The sequence below is a fragment of the Phallusia mammillata genome, chromosome 2 (genome assembly GCF_965637545.1).
Source record: "Phallusia mammillata chromosome 2, kaPhaMamm4.hap1.1, whole genome shotgun sequence".
Lineage (NCBI taxonomy): Eukaryota > Metazoa > Chordata > Ascidiacea > Phlebobranchia > Ascidiidae > Phallusia > Phallusia mammillata.
The window spans coordinates 32,419,927-32,445,170 of NC_137253.1; the positions used below are offsets into that span (position 1 = coordinate 32,419,927).

General features: G+C 37.7%; 2 long non-coding RNA genes across 2 annotated transcripts; one reads left to right on the forward strand and one right to left on the reverse strand.

Annotated features, from left to right (window-relative positions):
• The first annotated feature begins 305 nt into the window (after positions 1–305).
• LOC145214633 (uncharacterized) lies at positions 306–5,433 on the forward strand. Its single transcript, XR_013857088.1, has 2 exons — positions 306–470; positions 4,848–5,433. It is a non-coding gene; the product is annotated as an uncharacterized LOC145214633 (long non-coding RNA).
• A 14,645-nt stretch (positions 5,434–20,078) lies between these two features.
• On the reverse strand, positions 20,079–25,163 carry LOC145215029 (uncharacterized). Its single transcript, XR_013857184.1, has 5 exons — positions 25,096–25,163; positions 22,597–24,935; positions 22,274–22,344; positions 21,898–21,986; positions 20,079–21,628 (listed from the first exon to the last, which is right to left on the reverse strand). It is a non-coding gene; the product is annotated as an uncharacterized LOC145215029 (long non-coding RNA).
• Between the last annotated feature and the right edge of the window lie 81 nt (positions 25,164–25,244).

The following is a 25,244-nucleotide window of genomic DNA, read 5'->3' on the forward strand; positions in this document are numbered from 1 at the left end:
ATTCAAACATGAACAGCCTCAAAACATCGCTTAAAAGTAGCATTCACAATTCAGTTTTCCTGCACAACTTTTACATTAATTTAACGGTCGCTCCTAGGTAGTAAATCTATCGTAAACCGTAAATAAAACGTTTAATCACGTCAAATTTCACCACTTACTTGGCTATTGTTACCAATTTAACGTTTTGCGAAATCGAAAAGCCGCAAGAATATTAATGTCAATTCTATTCTGTCGTAAGTCTGAAATCCTCAGCTCAGGCATCGCTCACGAAAAGATATCAAACACTCCTTTATAGCGTTGAATTATGAATTTCCGCAATTAAACATCGCTATTTTATTCTCTAGCTGGTGTGGTGTGTGTGATGTGAAATCCGGACTAGCATAATTGATAGCCAACCATCTGTCTCTCATCCCATCACGCTACTCCGTGCCACCAGGGTCAAGGCCTCGTCCGGACCTCTGCAGCTCCAGGTATCGATTTTGTTTCTATGTTGGATTCGTCGTTTGTGTAGAATTAAAAAATGGCCTAGCGCGCAAAACCATCCATTAGGCGGAGGTCGCGCCCAAAAACCTTCGGAAAATGCAATTCTGCTCGCGCGCGAAATGTCTTGACCCCGATTTGACCTCGACGCCGAACTTTCGATTCACTAAATGACGTCACAATGCCTTGCTGCGACGTAATAAAGCGACGTGCAGAGATTTATGGGCGCCCGTACAACGATGTCGTCTGTTGCCATGTAACAATGCTCGTCTGTTACGTTGCAACGGGCATTGTGACGTTGCATGTAGTGGTGAAAGGTTCAAACAAAGGTCGTGCGACAAGTGGAAGTGTTTTTGTGCAATTAGAACGTCTGAAGGTCACCGTGACCTCAATGCGGGCGTTTGTGGAGGAGCGGTGCGTTAATTTCGTGATGGATTTTGGAACGGTTTGATAGAACGATTCGGGTTATCAAAAGATGAAATGTTTACGAAACTAATGATGCACTTTGTATCCGGTCCAGCCTTAATTGTTTTTGATTTTGAGAAATCAAACCACTACAGGCTGCAATTACATTACACACCCAAATACATAAAACAAAAGAATGCGAATTTATTTTGCTTAGGGTTTTGGAAATCCCCATCCTTGGGGTTTCGATTTTTATGACAGCATTTTGTCATCACTTTGAATTAAAACTTCAATTGTCGTTATCAACCAAACCTTATCGACCAACAAAATAAAAGACAATCTTGGGCAATTATCCGACGGGTAAAATGTAGGGAAATTTATTTGGCAAAAATAAAAAAAAGTTTGTGCAACTGCATTTAGAACTGGCAACAAAAGTCCGCAGAACATCATGTGGATCATGGTACGGAGACGACCTTCTGTTTGACGTAATGCGATCAGAATGCAAAATACGGCGCTCGTTTTTAAAGTTGTAATTCAAAATCGAGACAAGCCCTTAAAATTGCTGCTTACAGTGAGGCCATGAATTCATTGCTACCGGTGTTAAGCTATAAAGACCAACATTTTCTAGCGATCAAGTTCAGACAAAGCTGTTTGGAATTTCGATTTTGACTTTGTAAACAGGTTCACAGGTCTGGGTGTGTTCTATCTTTAGCATTTCACGATCATTCTTACCTCGAGTGCCCGCCTCTTCAGTCCACCTTCCGCGCTGTAATTAAGTTATTAAGACCTGACTCTGATTGCACGTTATTACCGCGCACCGGCCCATCGCACAAATACTGCTCGTACGACACACACCGTTACGACACACAGGTCTATTATGACGCATTAGTTGTTTCCCAGTAATGCAGATTGCGCAAAGTTCACTAGAGGGCGCATCGTGCGCTTTTCGAGTGCGGATTTTCGGATTAAAATTCAAACAACTATTTTGGAGTCGCAGCGACAAGACGTTGAAGTGGAGAAAAACCACTGAGCCCTCTTGTCGTTTTACCACAAACTTGTAAGGTACGGTGGCGAGGAATCTAATGCATTTCACACTGAAGAGTAAAAATTAAAATTATTTTAGCTTGTAAGTGATTTTTAGTCGTGAGCTTTTCAAGCTACAACGTTAATCGAAGTCTTGTTCAAGTAGACACAGGACCACACACAAACTGATGGTCGTATAAACACCTTGCTATCATCTGCATTAGTCAGATTCTTGCTTTGTGAAACATAAAGTTTTACGGTTTTCACATCTTTAAAGTTTAAATTAAAACGTGACAACTTTCAAGGCATTGCAAAAAAACTTGGTTAAAACCATTTTTCGAACGCAAACAGACCAGCTTGAAAAATGCCAAAAGTTTAAATATGTTTATTCAAAAAGTTAATCAACAAAAACCGCATTGTTTTCATCTAACTGATAATTAATTAAAAGTTTAAAAATCATGTGCAACATATTGTCCTTAAACTCTCAAATTATCATCAGTATAAAAGTCCAAGTTTGCTTATAACGTTAGTTCCACCAACTAAAAATGGAAACTCAAACCGTTTTCGCAAACAGTCTGGAAAAAACTTAAAAAACATCATGGCTATTTTTAGTGGCAAAGCAATATCACAGACAATGGTATAATGTATGTACAGTGGTAAAGAAATTGTCTCAAATTATCCTACAATGCCATGTTCGAAGTTTGTCCGTGTTTGCCACAAGAAAATATGTTAAACTAAAATCGTTTTGTAAATTGCCGGGAAACTTGACTTAAAAGCTTTGGGCAATATCACAAACAATCTGAGCATTGAGTTTCGGAATATTAAACAGCTGTAAAGCGTTTCACGTTTTAGCCTTGAAATGTCACAGTTTTCGTCACAATTGTCGTATTCGGTAGATATTATTATAAAACAGCGAAGCTCCCCAACGTGCGGATAATTAAATCGCAAAGGTCAAATAAAGGTCACATTTGAGATCTAAGTATCAACAAGCCTATGTCGCGTCACAATAGCGAAGGCTCATTGTGGAAACTGGGCGGAAATAAACGAGCCGTGCTCCCACGGGACACGTAATTGTGTTAGCGTCTTCCCTTGGTTCGGACTTGCAAGCAACGTTTCAAGTAATAGAATCAGACCGCCTCAGGTTAAGCGATCGCGACGGGTCCTCGTCGGTTGATCCGCGGGAAATTCGATTACATTTCACCGCAAGACTTGTAGATTTTTTACTGATGTTTGGGTCGGCTTGAAGGTCAAAATGGCTGTGACAAGTGGCTTTGGGTTTGTCATTTTTAACCACACTTACAAATCCTTACACATAATGTCAGGTTTTTAATTTTTACTTATCTGTGAGTCAAAACAGCTTCAGTGTGATATTTTTTCTGCCTTTCAACCCCTACAACGCACAGGACTAATTTTTTTGTACATTGATGCCACCCAAGAAACATCTGTGATTTTAATCACAATTCAGGAAAATTACAGAAAAACTAATATAAAGTAAAACATGTTCGTCGAAACAATAACAATATGTTTTTATACAATATGTTAAGTTTTATTTAGATGCATGGCATCCTATTGTTTCTTTTATCAATTGCATTAATTTTATATTTTACACTTTCGGAACTTCCAAACAATATTTAACGCTCTGTTTGAAATACGCTCTTTGTAATCTAGCAAAGTATACTCTATTGTTTTTCATATAATTTGAGTTTTATTACCTACTTAAACTATGGTGTATATTTTATTTAACTTAGAAAAGAAAAAAGAAAAGAATATGCGTTTCGAAGCTATTTTGCGCAATGACAACCTAGGAACGGTTTGAGCAAATATTTAAGTGATGAAACACAAAATATTTGGAAAAGTTTGGCCCCGCCCTAAGAGCTCGATGATTGGCTTAGAATTTTTTTGCAACCAATCAGCGCTCAGCCTCTCACATTTCGTCAGCAGAGCTTCACATGCGAATTCGGCGCAACGGACTTGACCTTGAATGTGCTGACGTAAGCGGTTGCCATGGTTACGGTCAGGGTGTGTCGGTAAACGTGGGTGCGATGAATGAAAGTAGAATACCCAATTATAGGTTGACCTGTTCACAATGTATTTCGGACAAGGCGAAAAGTATTTTTGTGTCATAACTTATTGCGATAAAATCTATAAATGATTTATTTGACGACAGTCGTTGACAAACAGTTTAAATTTGAATGCGGGTGTGTGTATAACCTTAATGGTTATTTAATGCCATTAGCGTATTTCCTTACTTAGAGACGATGTAAAAAGTTATGTGCGGATATACATAATGCAAGGATTCACAAGCTTTTAATTGTTTACAGCCTCACGAAAGATCCTTTTTGTTTATCATTTACAGCCGTAAAGATAAGCCCAGAATGACGCCCTAACTTTATTTTCAAATTTGACCGAACGATTTCACAAACTGTTTATGGCGTCACCATCTGTATTGTTGCGCTTGAATTTACTTGTTTATTCCACACAGTTCGAAAATAATGCGCTTACACAAACCAGTATGACAACTTGGTGTTGAATATAGCTTCTAAAATCCCGCAGACAGGTTTCAAAAAACCAAACAATCTAGCAGAATTGGTTCTATTCATACACGGTCCAAAGTACAAATAATTTAACGTACATGTGCCTCATGCATTCGTCTTTGCCGCGGGTTACTTTGGGTATATATAACGAAATTCTGTCGCTCGTAGGTTCAATGCTAAAATATTTTCAAAACGTGCTTCCAACTGTGGCCCTTGCGTCTGATTTGAAAACCCCAGCCCAGTTCACAATCGTCAGACTCACGCTGACCCATTTGCGGGCTCAACAATGACGCTGGAATACTTAAAATCAAAAATTAATTGCGAAATGAGATGGTTGGCCCTGGCAAAACAGTGTTATCGAAATTACAACAATATTCTTATTTTATTATGTTCTTTTGTTTTAAGGAGTTTCCAGGAATAATCGAATCGTGATGCAGACAATCGATTCGAATTCTGAACGTCGATGCCGTTCGTCACGGTAAAGAATAAATACGAAATCAGATCAAACATTCATTTAACGAATTCAAACCTTAATTTTTTGTGTAAAACAACAATTCTGAACGAAAATTCAGTTAAACTATTTTTAACCAAGGTTATGCATAAGGACAGTGACTCTATGTAAAATGCACCCATAAACAATTTGTTTGTGTTTTAAAGACTGAATGCCTATTCGAGTTTAATTCATGCTGGGTAAAAGTATGGAATTCATGTCAGAAAGTTGTTTAAAATGTGTCATTTTCGTGCTTAATTCAAAATGTGGTCTAAAATTTAGAGCTATGTCTACTATAAGAGTGACCGTTCCTCAAACTACAGCAGAAAAATGTCGGTATTAACCAAACAATCTGGTTTTCTGTTGTGAAGCTAACGTTTGTTACCGTCTTCCACATGTTCGGAGGCGTGAATACTTCTTCTGTATAGTATACAACACAATTTTTGTAAGTAATATAGTACACTTTTTGTTTCTCCCTTAATAAAATTAAATAAAACTTTGGTTGTTGCGGATAACTTATGTGGCATTGCATTTAAATAAATTTTTCGTTTAACTGGTGTAATGCTAAACAAAATACTAGTTGTTGTTTGCAAAAATACAATTTCTTGAAACAACAACTAGTATTTTGTTTAGCATCAGACCAGTTGAACGAAAAATTTATTCAATATGCAACCTGGTGGACGAAACGCCTGTTCAGTATTGCCTTTAAAGGCGGACATTGTTTTAACTTTTTGGGGTGGTTTTTAACCTGGTGACGCTAATTTTCCATATTAACGGGATTTGGCGCTGTAGGCATGTTGAAACATTAGTTAACTGTCAATTACAATTATGACTTTAAATTTGGTAAAGAAGTGAAATAGGCTACTCCACGTGGCGTGGTTGCGAATAAAAAACACTTTACGGAAAAAAGAACGGAAAATCCAAATTATATGTGGTATTTGTCACCAAATTTTATTACTAATGTTAATTGATATTTATTACTTATAATTAGGCTTAGATTTGCTAAAATAGTTAAATATAGGTTATAAATGGACGCGTTTCTGTTCTTACTTCTTGGGCATTTATATCCAACAACTCAGCAGCCCCATCTAACGACAAAACTTAAACATTTTTTTTATCAGTTTTATACTTTTGCGGCAAGAAGGTTTGGGAAGCGCTACAACACACTTGCCTGGTTTATAAAACAAATCAAAAGTAGGTAAATCAAAAGTAGGCCTGTTGGTAAACGTTTGGCGGACCGGACCCAAAAGTTGCAGTGCATAACATTACCTTTTAAATGTAAATTATTAAAACCTAAATCGTTCAATCAAAACGTGACATCCTGCAAGCGTTAGACAGAAAAAGAGAAATGCGTACGAAATTAACTTGTGTCTATTATTTAGTAATGTTATTTGCTCAAGGTTTTATTTTATTTGAGTTTTCTAAACAACAGCTTTGTAATTCGGAATGGTCTTTAAGTCGACCTTCTTTATTGTTTTCCATTGGGATTATAAATGCGTTTCCTTTGGAACTTTTTCGCCAAAATTATTTAAGCTGCCGGTATCCACCAGTCACTCTTTGTCGATTTAACACATAAACACGTGTAGTTAATACATTTTCGTCTACTTTTTTGACGAACTGTCCCCCTACTTCCTTCCTCTACTGCTAAAACCGACCACAAATGCCCACAAAGCGCCGTAGAAGTGTCAAGGTTGGACAACAAACGATTATTGGAACTAGAAAAATTAAAATCACAAATCTCAAACTGAATCCATCAACTTGACCTTGTTTTCGAAGCTGTAGAATAATGAGACAATCCACAATTATTTATGCCCTTGTTGACGTCACAATTGCGCCACCTTGTCAAGGTCGAAGTCAAACAAATGGATTTAGGTAACTCGCTTATTTTAAGTCAACTCAAAACTTTGTGGTCCAACGAGATGTTGATTCTAGAATATTGCGATTTCCCAAACAACAAAATAATTTCCAACCCTGCATTTCTGTGGATAGCTTTACTTGTTGACAGTAAAATACAGTTTTCCTCGCCTTTATTTTAAACATCATTTAGCACAAAATGAAAAAACAGCGTACTTTTTTAAACATCGTTTTAACAACTTACTTGTCGTAAAATTCAACAATATAATGGATCTATTTTGGTATTTTTACAGTTAAATTGCTGACGTTTTTTACAATTCTGAATAGTTTTTAAGCAAGCCGCCATATCAGCATGTTACGAAGCATCTTCCAAAACGCAACTGGTGAAAATCACTTCAATATCAAACAACTCAAAAAATCACAGTTTTTTCACATTAAACACTTTTCTCATTTCTGCTTAAATTTCTTAATACAGACAAACCTCGAAATAGTCCACGCGCGGGATTTACCAAAACTTTTCCCAAACTCATAATGATTCATAATCTCATTGGCAAAATAGAAAACTATAAAGAGAAGTCAAATATAGAAGAGACCTTCTGACGCTGATCGAGTGGAAATGTCTGGAAAATGTCAAACCCTGAACCCAACCCGCCTTGAACGCAGAAAACTACAGCGAATTGTTTCAAGTGCTTAAAGTCAGACACTGGGTATTCGGGGATTTCGATTCTTGTTCTTTGAGAAAGTTCCAAATTTATCACAGACTAAATATGCGGCAAATATTTTAATGCGAGAATTTTCCCTAATTTCCCAACACGTTTCAGGAACAATTTGTTCAATTTATCATCAACCGTTTTTTTTTAAAAAAAACATTGCACCTTGCTAACTCTTTGTTTAACTTTATATTGTTCACGCAATAACCTTAAAAATATAACATTAAAAAAAAGAATAAATTAAATTTAAACAATTTAGGATAAATTTGTTTTAATGATTTTTTTCACACAACAGAACTTCAATACATAAATACGTGAACATTTAGGTTTTACAGATATGACTTTTTGCGCTATCCAAAAAAAGATGTAGAAATAGTTCAAACAAAAGTATCGTAAGTCTGGACCATGTTGTAAGCGACAACAAAATTCGTTAAGACAATAGCAACAAAAAAACGCCATTCATTTTTTAGATTTTTTTTGGGGGGGGGGGGTTAATGTCAAGTCGGTTCTCGAATTATTATGAAGACGCGAACCTAAGAACTTTTGCCAACCATGTGGGAGTTTGTAAGTGCGGGTTTAAAGTTAAGTTGTTTGCTGACTTATCATGGCTCAGTCGTGGGAAACTTGATCTCAAAGCATTCCGCCATTTTCACTCTTTCCACAGCAAATGATCATTTCCAAACAATTCGATCGAATTAAACTCGACAGTGATCCGATCAACTTGACCAATCACCGCTCAACACGCCGTCACGTGACACGCGCTCCTGTCAGCTGACGTTATCTGACCAATCAGAGATCGAATTTCGCTGTTGATTAATTGCGCGTTGCAGGTGAAATTGCAGTAGCGTTAGTGGCTCTTCAAATTCCAGGCATTTCTTTGCTGACAGATCTTCCCAACATTTACAATTTACCAGAGACAGATTATGTCGCTTGAAGTGTTTGCACAACGTGCGTAATCCGACAGATGTTACCAAACACAAAATAGGCTGTAAAATTATTTAATACTTCAATACTGGGCAGTTTAAGGACAGTGACGACAAAACCACGATGAGTATTCAACGTTTACGATAAAATATTCATCATATACTTTACAAGACCTTATCTGGAGTTATTTTGTGGACAATGTAATTAGTTTAAATTAAAACTATTGGCCAAAAATAAATGCTAGTTTGATACTTCATTCTAAAATACAACCTCGTGCCCAATAAACAGCAATAAACATAAACTGTGCAATCCTCATTTGCTGAAAATACGTTTTTGTTTACAATACACTCATTTACATTTGTCATTTACTTATCACAGATTATTGAAGTAACATATTCATGACGGCTTCCCGTATTGCAAGAAACAAATGCTTGACTTTAAACAAAACATACCGACTGATATTTTTGTTGATGCCTCCGGCCTTCACAGCTCTTCCAAAGTAATCCGTTGTTATGGCAACAAATTAACTTCACCAAAGTTTAAACGCGCGTCGGAATCTTTCCAGCAAACATAGGCTGCCTTGCACTGGCGTTGTACAAACAAGTTTCACCTCAAACTGACTAAAATTCTCATCCCCGGCTGCCTGGAAGCATGCTTGATCGTAGGGAAACCGCCTTCCGCCAAAACCTCCCCCAATAACCTTTGTAACGTTTTCTCGCTGGCAACTCGCTAAGCTGATGCAGTGCTGTTTACTGAACACGTCACTCCGAAGCAGCTTCGTCTAAATTACCGGCATAGTTTGGTCGAGCAACTGGCTTCGCTAACTCGTCGCTCCATTAGCTGAGGGTTGCTCGGCCCTGGCGCGATTCTTCTTAATCCAAACCCCCTCGCTCGTTTATAACACTTGACACCGCGGTGCGAACGCGCGACGTTCTTATCTCTAGCCAGTCACGTGGTACCACCACTGCTCCTGTGACGTCACAATGCGGGGTGACGGTGAGGTTATGGAACGCGCGGCGATTGTTTGCGACGCGACAAGTGTTAATGACCCCCGAGTGAAAACTGCTTCGCGCAAAGTGACTTCTTTTAGCGCCGCAGCAACAACACAACTGTTTGTTGTTTCCTACAAGCGGTCTGATCCTGCTCTTCTATTGGCTGCTTTGTTGGTTTCCATGACATCGCAAAGAGTTCTTTCTCGTCTCATTTTGTATAAAACCTTGTTCAAATATCCGAAAAACGTTTACCATTGGACAATGTATTTTTGATTTAGCTTTGGGGGCTAATTCGTTGCTTAACTATGAGGTATAGTAAAAACAAAATCGGGCAAAGCGCTCTTCCTTGTCTCATTCTATATCCAAAACGTTGTTTAAATAATCGAAAAAAGTTTGTCATATGGCAACGTACAATGGTTTAAAGTTTGGGACCTAATTTGTTACTTAACAATCAATTAATATCAGAAATAAAGCAGCCTAAGCCAATGCTTGGTTTCAGTTAGTGAAATCAAATCTCCTGCAGCAAAACTTTGATTGTGTTTGCCCGGGTTGAACGCTTTGAAAGCAAACCTCACCATGCTAATGGGCCGTGTCCACTTGCTACTGTGAAGCTGCACGGCGTTGGGACAGCAGGGTAACTTACACCGCAAGTAACCGATTGTAAATAAACACCACTGCCTCGTTTGTTCCTACTTGTGCTGCTTACTGCTAAACTGCTACTGTTTTGGGCGAGGTACAATGCAGATGATATTGTTTTGTTTGATGTGACCTTTTATTTCCATAAGTTTGTTGATTGTTTAAGGAAATTTTCGATACACTGGTGCGGTGTTTTTCCAAACAAGTTGCTGCACACTAACGAACCACATTTTTTTGTTTTAGGCGTTCTTTGCAGGCTGTCACAAACCTGTTCGAAGAAGTGAATAAGTGACACTGATTTTGGTTACAAATCATAACAAAATGGAGTTCTCGCATTGCGATGCACAACCGTATTTTGTCATTAAACTTATTTGTTAAAGGCGCAACACTCTTAGAAATCCCTGACAGTACATTATGTTACGAAATCTGTTAGAGAATAACTTGGCTAAAAACGAAATTGCCATTGGCGAATATAGCATACAATTTACCACTCAAATGTTTTGACAAAATTGACGTTATATCATCGCTATCCAAGTTTTCGAAGTATTGTTTCGGGATGATCTTGGAACGTATCGCTGTTTTAGATATTATGTTAAATTTTGCTTTAAATCAAACTGAAGAAATGAATTATTAAGTTATTGCCGTAGATACTGTTGAGTGTATTAAACCCACAAACAATTTTATGAACTAAAGTTTGCAAAAGAAGAATTACGCTTTGTAAAAAATGTTAGAAAAAACAAACAAGCCGTTCATATCTGGCACTCAATGGTTGTAAAACACAAATCAACTCCAGTTGCCGAGTTCAATTGACATATCAATAAACCCCAGCCCAAAACACAAGTGTGAAAAAAATATTCTTTGATTTTGAATATTACTTGAAACCGGAAAAATATCGTGCTCAATGTTTTTCATCATGTGATTGTTACCCATCCATGCGTGTCAGTTTGTGACGTTTACCCAGCCCTTCCATCCACCGATTCAACACCTCCTAATGTTTACCTCAAGCCCAGGAACATCAATCCAACCCAAACCTGTCAATCTGAACCTCACAAAAGTGATTTTTACGGCCCAAGGTGTTTGCCCGGTTTGTAGAACCATCAGCTTCACAATTTATCCCGAACTTTTCGATTAATCTCACCTTGCCCTGCTGTACAAGCCATTTGACTTTATGATTGTTGTGCTTGAATCAATAAAAGCCACGCCAAGTACGGAGTGTACGACCCAGTGGAAGTGTATAGAAGATAAATCGCATACTGGTTCAGCTATATTTGTGTGCAAACGAGCTACTGTGTGGGCGTGACGAGAGAAATATCACCTTTGGTTTGCTTCAAGCAAGTTTAGGGTGCGGAAATAATTTGTCTGGGGTGAGGAATCAAAGAGGAAATATATGTTGGGCTTGGTGTTATTTTAAGCTGTGTTGAGTGGTGTGGATTAGATAAATCAGCGTTTTTAGGAGAAGACCGATGTTTTACGTCTGCTGTAATCACCTTGACCCTTTTAAGCGTACTTTGTATTTTTTTTACAATAACCAACTATAGCAATATATATATATGTACAATAACATATCATTTTAAATCAAAATGTTTTTATTGTCCGAAGTGTTTAAAAAAAAAATTTGGTTCAAAACACATCATTTTTTCACTTAGGTCAAAATCACAAAACGGTTTAAACATTCCTTACATTTCCAGTCTGCTGTCCTTTTTTCTTTTGCTCTCTCTCGACAAAATATTTGTTTTATTCCCAAGTTGAAATTTGTCAATGACAACAGGGAATTAAACTTAACAGCAGAATAAATTCTGTTTGTAGCTTCTTTTAGTATTATGTTACTCCATAACGTTCTTGTTTAGTTTGGTGGAGCTCTGTTAGCATTTGATGCACATTCACATCGGTTCGAACGCAAGGAACGGTTCAGAAACACAGCGTCACACGAAGGTTTGTCAAAACCCACTTCAATATTTCAAACACCGAAATATTTTGTTGGCGCTGTAACGTGTTTTGTCCGCTTGTTTTGACTCAACCTACCCGATTTTTGACGGTAAACTTTTAAAAGTTTAAAAAAATATTTGTTGAAATTTGCAGAGAAGATTAAATACGGGATAATATAGTTTGGGGGGTGAATTGTGTTAAAATATGTGAGGTTACGACGCAAATAAGATTACGGAAACCTCTTTTGGGTGCTGAAATATATGTAAAAATTTTCTTTTTTAACTTTATAAATGTAGGCTAAATATCTCAACCAAATATTTTATGACCTTATTCGATTTAATGAATCTTGCATAAAAGTTGTTTTAGAGCGCTTATCCCGGTTTTAACTAAAAGTCTTTGTAAAACATTCTCCAAAGCGTTTTACATTTACATGTTTGCTTTTAAACTACTACAACATTTTCATTTTAAAAAATTGTTTTGATGGACTGCCGGAATATGATTCGCTTGAAGGACTCTCTGATTGACATCCGACGAAAATAACTCTCTACTCCCACAATCAGCGAATTCTCGAACATTGAATTGTTTGTCGAACAGACCTCCATAATCGTTGTTCGATTTCCATTGTTGAGAATCAATGGACTGTGATACGTCACACTGGGCGGTAAAGCACACAGGGGGGCAGCACGGAGGAGTTGGGGGCAAACAATGACGCATTGTGACGTTGACAAATGATAATCGGAGGCAGAGTTCGACCACCACCGCTTACCGTCAGATGTAATTGATTATTTTCTTCCTGTGATGGATATTTCGGGCGCGATATTACTTTAAGTCACGTGATAAAAACAGACTGAAATCATAAACTTCATAACAGCTGAAAGTAAACAACACTGTCCATTACTTGGACGTACTCGTTACTAACACACCATATGGCATTTCCACCACCACTTATCCACACACGATTTTACACCAAATGAAACAGTTTGATACAACTTTACAATAAACGCAACCTTGTAAACTTTTTCTAAAAAGGCACAAAACAGGACTTTGCACCAAATGCGACAGTTCCGTCCCGCATCACCATAAACGCAACCTCGTCAACTGCTTCTAAACAGAGCTCAAAACATTTCAAGTTCATATAAAAACATGAATCTGGAGTCCGGTACAACAAAATCCATGCTGGCATCCAGTAGAAACTTTTTCACATTCATTGACGGATGCATTAAATGGTTTCTCTGCAAACTTTATCGCATAAACTGTCCATTTTCACCCAAACGATCTGAAAGACTTTAAACCGTGTGAATAATTTTTATGGTTTGTCAAAGTTATTTGTGCCTGCGTAAATTTTTCGAATCAGCCACATCAAAATAACTTTAGAAGTGTTAAAACTTTAGAAGTAAAATTTTTTCTCTTTTGAAGTTTTTTTTGTGGTTTATAAAAGTTAATTTATTTGTACACATTTTAAAGTTATTTGCTTGTGTGAACATTTTAAACCGAATTTTTTTCTTACACACGTCAAACCGGTCATTTGTTGCACAGACTTGCTGATTTTTGCGGCTGAAGTGCCTTCAGTTTTACGGATTCCTTCTTTGTGGAAAACGAAGCCTTATCGGATGCTTGTTGATATTTCGTTCAAGCTGATCAAGTAAGAATGACATCTTTATGTTTTGCTTCTTAAATTTATGGATAATTTTCTGCAGAAATTCACTTCAAACTAGAAAACATCTGTGTTTAAGTGAAAATCAGCAATTAAACCTGTGCTGTTAAAATAGAAACACCGAACAGTTAGTGACAAGTCGCAAAATTGCAACCAAAATATTAAAACAGGCCTATGTCACGATGTTACGTAGAATTTCAACAATTAATTCGTTAATTGGTTCAAATCCCGCAAAGTTTATAAGAAAGTATCTGATTTAAAAGTTAGAGCTACTAACAAAAACTCTAATACCGGTAGATGGCGTAAAGAGCACAGTTATTAAAATTAACAGAGAGAGTGAGTTTATGTTAGAAACTTGAAGTTACGAAATAAGTATTTACGTTGGTTTTATTATCATGAAACCTTCAGCGTTTTAACACATTTTGCTTTTAAATCTTTCCGAATGCTCTTTACGCCATCTAGCGGTAACTAGCAAACTTGTCTGTTGCGAGTTATTGTGTTAGTAGAATTTTTGATCTAAAACACCCGAAAAATGTAATAAAGCAAACATGAACAACGGTTTACAAAGTTTGTGAACAGTTTCTGTTGTACAAAACTGATTTATTTGTGGAAAATGGTTTATATGTTGGCGTTAATCCTGCAATACCTTACATGTCCAGTATGCTGTAAGACAGGGCTACTCAAATGGCGGACCGCGCTCCATATCCGGACCTTGGCGTTGGATGTGAACCTCGTAGGTATTTTGATTAATGCTACTATATTATGTGTTAATTGCTTGCTCATTGCTATTTAGCAGCAGTTCTTAAACTGGGGAACGCATAGAACAGGGGTCGGCAACCCCTGGCACGCGAGGTGGTTTTTCATGGCATGCACGCCAACCGATTTGCGTGTTTATATTGAAGTAACAATTTAACCTGTTACACGGCTTGTTTAAAGTTTTTATCATGCCATTGTCTTAAAATTCAGCCTTTCATGAACAAAACACTCTGCTTTCTCTTTAGTATTGATATCTGCTGGCACGAACCACTATTATTTAGAAAAAAGTTGTTACGCAAGGTCATTAACACACGGAAACAACAAGTAAATTGGCACGCGTCGCCTGAAAGGCCGACCCCTGGCATAGAGGTTCTAGGGCGGCTTTAAATCTAATATGAGGTCAGAATGTCCAACTGTGATGCACAATTGTATCTGTGATGTAATAAACCGAATGTTTAATCATTACCGTACGAAGTAATCCTGCAAACCAGATAAAATATATTCTGTATGTCCGCAAAAAAAACCCAGATAAAATATATTCTGTATGACCGCAAGAAGTAAATTAGCGTTTAGTGCCTAAATCAAGCTTTGAACAAGTGTGTTCCCCATTAGCTATGACGAAAATTGGTTAAGACACGTTTCATTTGCATTAGTGACAAAAGTGTTCGGACCTTTGGTAATTTTTACCTTTCCTCTCTCGACCTTTGACAAAACTAATTCAGTAGCCCTGCTGCAAGATTTTATTCACTTAGAACAAAATCATTGTTAACTTGTTTGGTTAAAGTTTATAAACTAGCAGGACAAATATCTTTGCAGTTGAGTTTCTTTTTAGTATTATGTTAAAAAACGGTTTGGGGGTTCGGTAGGAGGCTAAAACCGGCTAAAACCAGTTTGAAACTGGAATATTCCGGCGAAAACCCACCCAAAACCGGACTTTTCTTCGATTTTTACACCCCCAAAAATCGAAAAAACGGAAAGGCTATAGCCTTAGGGTTTTTTCGAAAATCGGGTCAAAATTTCGGGTTTTCGATTCCGGTTTAAACCGGTTTGGGGGTTCGGTAGGAGGCTAAAACCGGCTAGAACCAGTTTGAAACTGGAATATTCCGGCGAAAACCCACCCAAAACCGGATTTTTCTTCGATTTTTTCACCCCCAAAATCGAAAAAACGGAAAGGCTATAGCCTTAGGTTTTTTCGAAAATCGGGTCAAAATTTCGGGTTTTCGATTCCGGTTTAAACCGGTTTGGGGGTTCGGTAGGAGGCTAAAACCGGCTAGAACCAGTTTGAAACTGGAATATTCCGGCGAAAACCCACCCAAAACCGGATTTTTCTTCGATTTTTTTCACCCCCAAAAATCGAAAAAACGGAAAGGCTATAGCCTTAGGGTTTTTTCGAAAATCGGGTCAAAATTTCGGGTTTTCGATTCCGGTTTAAACCGGTTTGGGGGTTCGGTAGGAGGCTAAAACCGGCTAGAACCAGTTTGAAAGTGGAATATTCCGGCGAAAACCCACCCAAAACCGGATTTTTCTTCGATTTTTTCACCCCCAAAAATCGAAAAAACGGAAAGGCTATAGCCTTAGGGTTTTTTCGAAAATCGGGTCAAAATTTCGGGTTTACGATTCCGGTTTAAACCGGTTTGGGGGTTCGGTAGGAGGCTAAAACCGGCTAGAACCAGTTTGAAACTGGAATATTCCGGCGAAAACCCACCCAAAACCGGATTTTTCTTCGATTTTTACACCCCCAAAAATCGAAAAAACGGAAAGGCTATAGCCTTAGGGTTTTTTCGAAAATCGGGTCAAAATTTCGGGTTTTCGATTCCGGTTTAAACCGGTTTGGGGGTTCGGTAGGAGGCTAAAACCGGCTAGAACCAGTTTGAAACTGGAATATTCCGGCGAAAACCCACCCAAAACCGGATTTTTCTTCGATTTTTTCACCCCCAAAATCGAAAAAACGGAAAGGCTATAGCCTTAGGGTTTTTTCGAAAATCGGGTCAAAATTTCGGGTTTTCGATTCCGGTTTAAACCGGTTTGGGGGTTCGGTAGGAGGCTAAAACCGGCTAGAACCAGTTTGAAACTGGAATATTCCGGCGAAAACTCACCCAAAACCGGATTTTTCTTCGATTTTTTTCACCCCCAAAAATCGAAAAAACGGAAAGGCTATAGCCTTAGGGTTTTTTCGAAAATCGGGTCAAAATTTCGGGTTTTCGATTCCGGTTTAAACCGGTTTGGGGGTTCGGTAGGAGGCTAAAACCGGCTAGAACCAGTTTGAAACTGGAATATTCCGGCGAAAACCCACCCAAAACCGGATTTTTCTTCGATTTTTTCACCCCCAAAAATCGAAAAAACGGAAAGGCTATAGCCTTAGGGTTTTTTCGAAAATCGGGTCAAAATTTCGGGTTTTCGATTCCGGTTTAAACCGGTTTGGGGGTTCGGTAGGAGGCTAAAACCGGCTAGAACCAGTTTGAAACTGGAATATTCCGGCGAAAACTCACCCAAAACCGGATTTTTCTTCGATTTTTTCACCCCCAAAAATCGAAAAAACGGAAAGGCTATAGCCTTAGGGTTTTTTCGAAAATCGGGTCAAAATTTCGGGTTTTCGATTCCGGTTTAAACCGGTTTGGGGGTTCGGTAGGAGGCTAAAACCGGCTAGAACCAGTTTGAAACTGGAATATTCCGGCGAAAACCCACCCAAAACCGGATTTTTCTTCGATTTTTTCACCCCCAAAAATCGAAAAAACGGAAAGGCTATAGCCTTAGGGTTTTTTCGAAAATCGGGTCAAAATTTCGGGTTTTCGATTCCGGTTTAAACCGGTTTGGGGGTTCGGTAGGAGGCTAAAACCGGCTAGAACCAGTTTCAAACTGGAATATTCCGGCGAAAACCCACCCAAAACCGGATTTTTCTTCGATTTTTTCACCCCCAAAAATCGAAAAAACGGAAAGGCTATAGCCTTAGGGTTTTTTCGAAAATCGGGTCAAAATTTCGGGTTTTCGATTCCGGTTTAAACCGGTTTGGGGGTTCGGTAGGAGGCTAAAACCGGCTAGAACCAGTTTGAAACTGGAATATTCCGGCGAAAACCCACCCAAAACCGGATTTTTCTTCGATTTTTTCACCCCCAAAAATCGAAAAAACGGAAAGGCTATAGCCTTAGGGTTTTTTCGAAAATCGGGTCAAAATTTCGGGTTTTCGATTCCGGTTTAAACCGGTTTGGGGGTTCGGTAGGAGGCTAAAACCGGCTAGAACCAGTTTGAAACTGGAATATTCCGGCGAAAACCCACCCAAAACCGGATTTTTCTTCGATTTTTTCACCCCCAAAAATCGAAAAAACGGAAAGGCTATAGCCTTAGGGTTTTTTCGAAAATCGGGTCAAAATTTCGGGTTTTCGATTCCGGTTTAAACCGGTTTGGGGGTTCGGTAGGAGGCTAAAACCGGCTAGAACCAGTTTGAAACTGGAATATTCCGGCGAAAACCCACCCAAAACCGGATTTTTCTTCGATTTTTTCACCCCCAAAAATCGAAAAAACGGAAAGGCTATAGCCTTAGGGTTTTTTCGAAAATCGGGTCAAAATTTCGGGTTTTCGATTCCGGTTTAAACCGGTTTGGGGGTTCGGTAGGAGGCTAAAACCGGCTAGAACCAGTTTGAAACTGGAATATTCCGGCGAAAACCCACCCAAAACCGGATTTTTCTTCGATTTTTTTCACCCCCAAAAATCGAAAAAACGGAAAGGTTATAGCCTTAGGGTTTTTTCGAAAATCGGGTCAAAATTTCGGGTTTTCGATTCCGGTTTAAACCGGTTTGGGGGTTCGGTAGGAGGCTAAAACCGGCTAGAACCAGTTTGAAACTGGAATATTCCGGCGAAAACCCACCCAAAACCGGATTTTTCTTCGATTTTTTCACCCCCAAAAATCGAAAAAACGGAAAGGCTATAGCCTTAGGGTTTTTTCGAAAATCGGGTCAAAATTTCGGGTTTTCGATTCCGGTTTAAACCGGTTTGGGGGTTCGGTAGGAGGCTAAAACCGGCTAGAACCAGTTTGAAACTGGAATATTCCGGCGAAAACCCACCCAAAACCGGATTTTTCTTCGATTTTTTCACCCCCAAAAATCGAAAAAACGGAAAGGCTATAGCCTTAGGGTTTTTTCGAAAATCGGGTCAAAATTTCGGGTTTTCGATTCCGGTTTAAACCGGTTTGGGGGTTCGGTAGGAGGCTAAAACCGGCTAGAACCAGTTTGAAACTGGAATATTCCGGCGAAAACCCACCCAAAACCGGATTTTTCTTCGATTTTTTCACCCCCAAAAATCGAAAAAACGGAAAGGTTATAGCCTTAGGGTTTTTTCGAAAATCGGGTCAAAATTTCGGGTTTTCGATTCCGGTTTAAACCGGTTTGGGGGTTCGGTAGGAGGCTAAAACCGGCTAGAACCAGTTTGAAACTGGAATATTCCGGCGAAAACCCACCCAAAACCGGATTTTTCTTCGATTTTTTCACCCCCAAAAATCGAAAAAACGGAAAGGCTATAGCCTTAGGGTTTTTTCGAAAATCGGGTCAAAATTTCGGGTTTTCGATTCCGGTTTAAACCGGTTTGGGGGTTCGGTAGGAGGCTAAAACCGGCTAGAACCAGTTTGAAACTGGAATATTCCGGCGGAAAGGCTATCGTTTTTATTCTTTCCGGCTAAAATATATTCCTGCAAAACCCATGCACTCGAACAAGTTCGGGTCAAAGTTGAGTTTGTATACAATAGTGTATTATTGCATGAGCATCGTTGCGGCCCGTCTCCGCAATATCCTTACTTTTTGGCCCATGCATGCAAACAGGTTGCCGCCTTTGCCCTATAGCCAGGGTTGCCATCGACTTGAAACCAAAAATAAGGACACCTGAATAATTAAATTTTAGTACGAAACGAAACTAACGTTTTTTTTAACAAATCTTTGCATTTATACGAGCCATGACATATAGTATGCAATATTTAGGCCAGAAACAATCTTTTCCAGCAACTCCTTGTTCATAGAAAATGCTTCGTGCATCTCACGACAGCTGAAATTGTTGAAAATAAGACAAACGAAGGACTCAAGTCAAAAATAAGGACATTTCTTAGAAATAAGGACAATGAACTTTTCTAAGACACTACCGTTCAAAATAAGGACAAATCTTCGAAATAAGGACGGTATGGCAACCCTGCCTATAGCTATAGCCTATCCTGACTTTTTGATTTGGGTCGATTGTTGGTGTAACCGGTTTGGAGGTTCGGTACAACGTGTGTTTTTTTCAAGGTTATTTGCCCAGCAGATATTCTTCGGTGGTTTTGTTTGTTTTGTTTTTTCCGCTCACCTATACGATTTTTTAAGCACCTTATCTTTAAACCAAACCTCATTCTATACATTTTTGTTTAATTTCCAACAAGTTTGGTTCTGCTATCATAGTCTTCTTACCGTCTCATTTTCTGACGAGCCAACGTCACCCTTAAAGTTATGTTTTCACAACATAATTTTAAATATCACATCAACCAACACCTAACCAACATTTTCCCTCTAGTTTTTTTGGCTATATTTAATCTAACTATTTTGCAGCACAGTTAACATCTATCAAGTGTAACTGCTAGGGTTAATTCAACTGCATAAATTAATTCAGCTTAAATATTATTGTAATGGTGTTACTATCATTTTGTTCCCAAAAACCTTTCCCTCAACATCACACACCAAATTTTGTTTCAATTCGGATATATTACTGGCTTTCTGATTTCACGAGCAAATAACTACAACAAAGGTGATTCAATATAAAATACACAAACACTGATGTTTAAAAGCAAACAAAGACTTCCAGAAGTAAAAAAAATTACCAGAGAGATGACAACTTATCATTATACCTTCTAACAGTTCAAAATGCATGCGCCGACAACATAGCTCATATAGAACGAATCCTCAGGTATCTCAGACAGTTTCATGACAATCAAGTTGTTTTTAGTAAATCAATATATTATAAGCCAACAGATATAAAATATGCACAGATACTTTTAATGCAATAATCGTAAATAAGCAATTTAAATTATTAGTTTAGTGTTGATGTTTCAATCTTTAAGAAACCCAACAGCAACAAATGGGATAGAATGATAAAGCAATCGTGCAATCATTGTCATAATAATCACAGAGGCTAATTTCATAAAAATTTGTCATAAAAATCACAGAGGCTAAAACAAATACACACGAAAGCAAAATGCAAGAGCTTGAAAATGATTACAATAAGATCACAGTGATGAAGATCACCAGTACAGAATATGTTTTGCACAATGATTAAGTTCTAAGCACAAAATGGTTTAAAAACAAGTCCACAGTTATCTTTACATGAACCCACTACAATATTCCCCATTTTAATGCTTGTGTAGTCTTGCAGCTCAAAATAGTCATGAGACAAATTATTATATCCCACATATGCAGCCCCCAAATAGATATTTAGATGTTGAATAATTAAAAAAACCAGTACAAGTAATACAAGCAGATGTATCAACTAAAACATATGGTAGCAAGATAGACAAACAACAAAACATATTAACAGAAGACAAACAAATGCGTGGAAAGTTTGGCCAACTCTTTAATGTGGTAACGACATTAAATTATTGCAAACAATGGGACAATGCAATATCAGTTTGGTCACAGCTTGGGTTAGGGATACAAAAAAACACAATACCTTGATTATCATTCAAATATTCACGAAGTTTCAATCAGAAAACTTTCGAATTTTTAGGCATTTAAAAAACTTAACTTACAACCATGAAAGCAACGCAAGTACTGTAGACTGCAAGACAATATATTAAAGCAAAACATTTAAAACTGTTTAAGTAAGGTTTACTATCTTCAAACAGTAATATGCATATGGTCGCACTTTGTGTTCGAAAAACAACTTCCGTAACTGTTTAAGCTAACAACACAAAGTACTTCACAGTTCATGTTCACACCTGCATAAGTTTGTATCCAGAGTTACCTCCAGCCATTCATCCACAGGTTGTGAATATCAGCTTTCTCCAATTTTAACTGATATGAAAGCCAACACACTGGTATAGGAATTGTGCCCACAGCAAGATTTATGCGCACCGCAGCAGTTTATATGATGCTTATTTGAGTGGAGAGCATTAGAAGGCCGGAATCTTTCAACAGTTCGTGGTTTGGCTTCAATGATGTAAATGTGCAAGAACAAGTTGATGAAGTTTCTTCTTCTGTCAACCGAATGCTTCATGGTGGGTATGTAGCGTGATGGTTCTAAAAACAAGAGCAAAGGTTTATGTCACTATTTTAGTTAGCACAAAGCACTCAGTTTTTTTTTACTTTATGTATTATTGAACCATGTTATATCTAATAACTTGAATTTAATAATTAAAATTATATTTTTGCAAGACTGGATGCAAATTATTCACCCAAAAGTAACCATTAAATCCACTATTCTGTATGAATTTTAGAGGCATTATAATTTGAAGCATTTGATCAGTAAAAACAACATTTTGACTACCGATTAGAATAATGTGACAAACCTGCAGAGGTATTTTCTTTCTTTTCCCCCTTGACTGTTGTTTGTTGATTCCTCAGTGATTGTCAGGTGATTGTCATCATCTTGCAGCATCTAAAAACAAATTAAAATGGCTGAGTAATTAATGTTAAAATAAACACAAGTTTTTAACCAGGTAAAATACAAACAAGTTATGCCAACTTTAATTAGTCTTAGGCTGAAGCAAGTTATATATAATAACTTAAACTTAATAACTAAAGTTATACATATATTTCTAATAATTCACCCAAAAGTAAGAATCAAAGTCCACTAATCTGCATAAATTTTAATGACATTATAATTTGAAATGTTTGTTCAGTAAAAACAACATTTTGACCACCGATTAGAACAATGTGACAAACCTTGTAGAGGTATTTTCTTTCTTTTTCCCCTTGACTGTTGCTTGTTGATTGTTGTCATTGTCTTCCAACATCTAAAAACAAATTAGAATAGCAGAGCAACTAATGTTTAAAACAAACATATATTTTTGACCACAAAATACTTAAGTTTAAACAATTTAACATCATCTTTAATTAGGCTTAATATCCAATTACCAGGATATTTTTCTTGTAGGCAATTAACAGGAAGAATTAGTTCAAAATTTAGTAAAACTACAGTTTGGGAGTTAGAAAACTTGGTTTATATTTAACATAGCTTTTGCAAACAAAGCAGAAAAATGACTTACCCGATCCTCGATGACCAGGGTGGCTTGAACATGAAGCATTATCAGGAATTATACAGAACCTAATTCACCTAAAAGTTCCCTACACTTACAAAACATAACAAAACTTTCCTAAAACCTGAAAAACAAATAAAAACACTTCCCCACACTTAAAAAAACCTGAAAAACAAAAACAAAATGTTTTTTAAACCTGAAAACAATAACAAAATAACACAACCGTTAGAAACAGAAAAAATACCCTAAAACCTCCTAAACCAATTTTTCCTAAAACCTGAAAAACAATAACAAGCTGGTTTCAAACCTGAAAATATGCTTTCAAAACCTGCAAAAAATAAAATAACCAAAACCTGAAAAACATAAAAAATGACCCTAAAAACAGTTTTCCTAAAACCTGAAAAACAAGAACAAGTTGTTTTTAAAACCTGCAAAACAAAAAACAATGTTTTTAAAACCTGCAAAACAACAGAAAAAAGCCATTAATTTATATTAATAGAAATATACCCTGCAAGAAAAAGAACATGTTAAGCTGAAACAAAACCAAAAAACCTGCAAAACATACAAAAGCAAATTAAACCTGCAAAAAACAAAATGGTTAACCTGTAAGAAATCTGAAAAAGAAAAGATTAGTTAGAATGACATATTGCAGAACTCAAAATACCTTGCGGACTCCATATATACATGTACATATTTCCAATGGTAGATACTAAGGTTTGGAACATTTTTAAAACAAACATTTGGATTGCAGCTCTGAAACACAAACATTTTTCAGGATTAGTTGATTATGATAAAAGAAAATATGACCTCAGGAGAACCTGATCTAACTTTTAAATCTCCGTATTCTGGTGCGCAACAATGGTGGTTCATGAGGTTAGTGCGACGAAAAGTATATACCGAACATTAATAACAAAAAAAAGAGCTTGGCGACTGATGTAAAAAGGCACAACACCCCCCAAGAACTGGTCTAATTAATAGAAAATAGAAGGATAGATAAAGTGGACTCGCACACATTTTTGATGTTGAAAAAGGGAAAACGACAAGAAACCAAATTGCACTTTGAAAGTAACTCTGCTCATCTTGGGAAGAATTGGATGTTTGTCTGATGTGAAGTGTACAAAGATATTCTGAAAAAAGTTTGAACCACCACTGTCCTGCTCGGCCGACGAAAAAAAAACACATCTAAAACTTGTCTCAACTAACTGTCTGAACTGCATACAACCGCCGCAAGATAGCCTATGAAAATAGAAGGTGAGTCTGTCATGTTTTACAACCACCCAAAATGTCATTGCCCCAAATGACGAGTGGCTGGGTCAAGCAGGAATACTGAACTGAGGTAAGCAGTAAGTAAGTTAGCCTAAATCCACGAATAAAATAAAAATGGGCTTGACCAGCAAAATGGGAAATGGGGCAACTATCAATAGAGTTTGATGTTATTTATAAGTAACAAATTGCAAAAACGAAGTATTACAATCACATCCTTTAAATCCAATTTGAAGCTTTCCTTACCAAAGAAAACCTTATACTGGATTTTCAAGAATGGACAAACAAGCTGGTCAAAACCCGACAAAATCCACAACACCCTAGATTTATGGTTAATATAGGCGCAAAAGTTTGTTTAAAGGGACAGTGACAATTAAGGCGTATAAGAGAACAGCATTGTGCCACTGCCCCTGCCCTCCGAGTCCCCCCACAAGGACCCAAATGAATTACGCAAACGCAGGGCTGGGGAAAAAATTAACAACAGTTTGCGCCCTACCAGGGTGGATCACGAAACTTTTCGGGCTATATGCAAAGCCGTTCTCCTCTGACCCACGAGCCTGGGTCTTCATTGGAAATAGCGGTGTCCTTACTAGGTGTCGTCTACACCGCGGCCAATGCAATGCGGTGGAGGCCATGCCCGGGCCGTGTTTCTAAGCGCACCTTATTTTAGCTAAAGCCATTTAGTAGCGCGCCACACCTAACTAGAAATCGTTCTAAGCTAAAGTCCCTACGTGGCGCACGAATCCCAAACGTACCCCACCTATGTTACCTAACCTAACCTTAGTTGACGAGTGCCACTCTAGTTCTATCCCTAGCGCCAACTTGCTGACATAGTTGCACTCCTGCAGACTTGGGCCTTTCTTTGACCGAGAAGGACTTCCTTTACGGGCCCAACTCGGACAAAGAATAGGTCACTCACCCTAGCGCCAGTTAACCTAAGTTAGTCTAACAGTTCAGCAACCCCGGTTGACCCACGACAGACTCCTATGTTTACATACTAGTAAGTATTTGAAGTTGAGGCCAAATGTCCTTCCTCGCTGAACGCCATCCGGATGATGAAAGAAGTCTCAGTCAGATTAACAAGACTGCAAAAAACGGCAAGTTTAAAAACACAAATATATATTGCAGAATATTAGGAAACCTGACAACATAAGATACCTAGCCTTCTATTATACTGTGACACCAAAGTTTAATACATAGTTAAGTTAATAAAACAAACAACTTTTTTAAACAAGTAAAACTCACCTTGTAACTACTGACGTCCAGTGCAAAATGTGAATCCCAACGCGCGTTTGTTCAGAATTCGACTGTTGATTAGGCGCGTGACGTGGGTGGTTGCGTTCGAAGTCAATTTAAAAGTTTTTATTTTTTAATTATATTTTGTATGTTTTCCA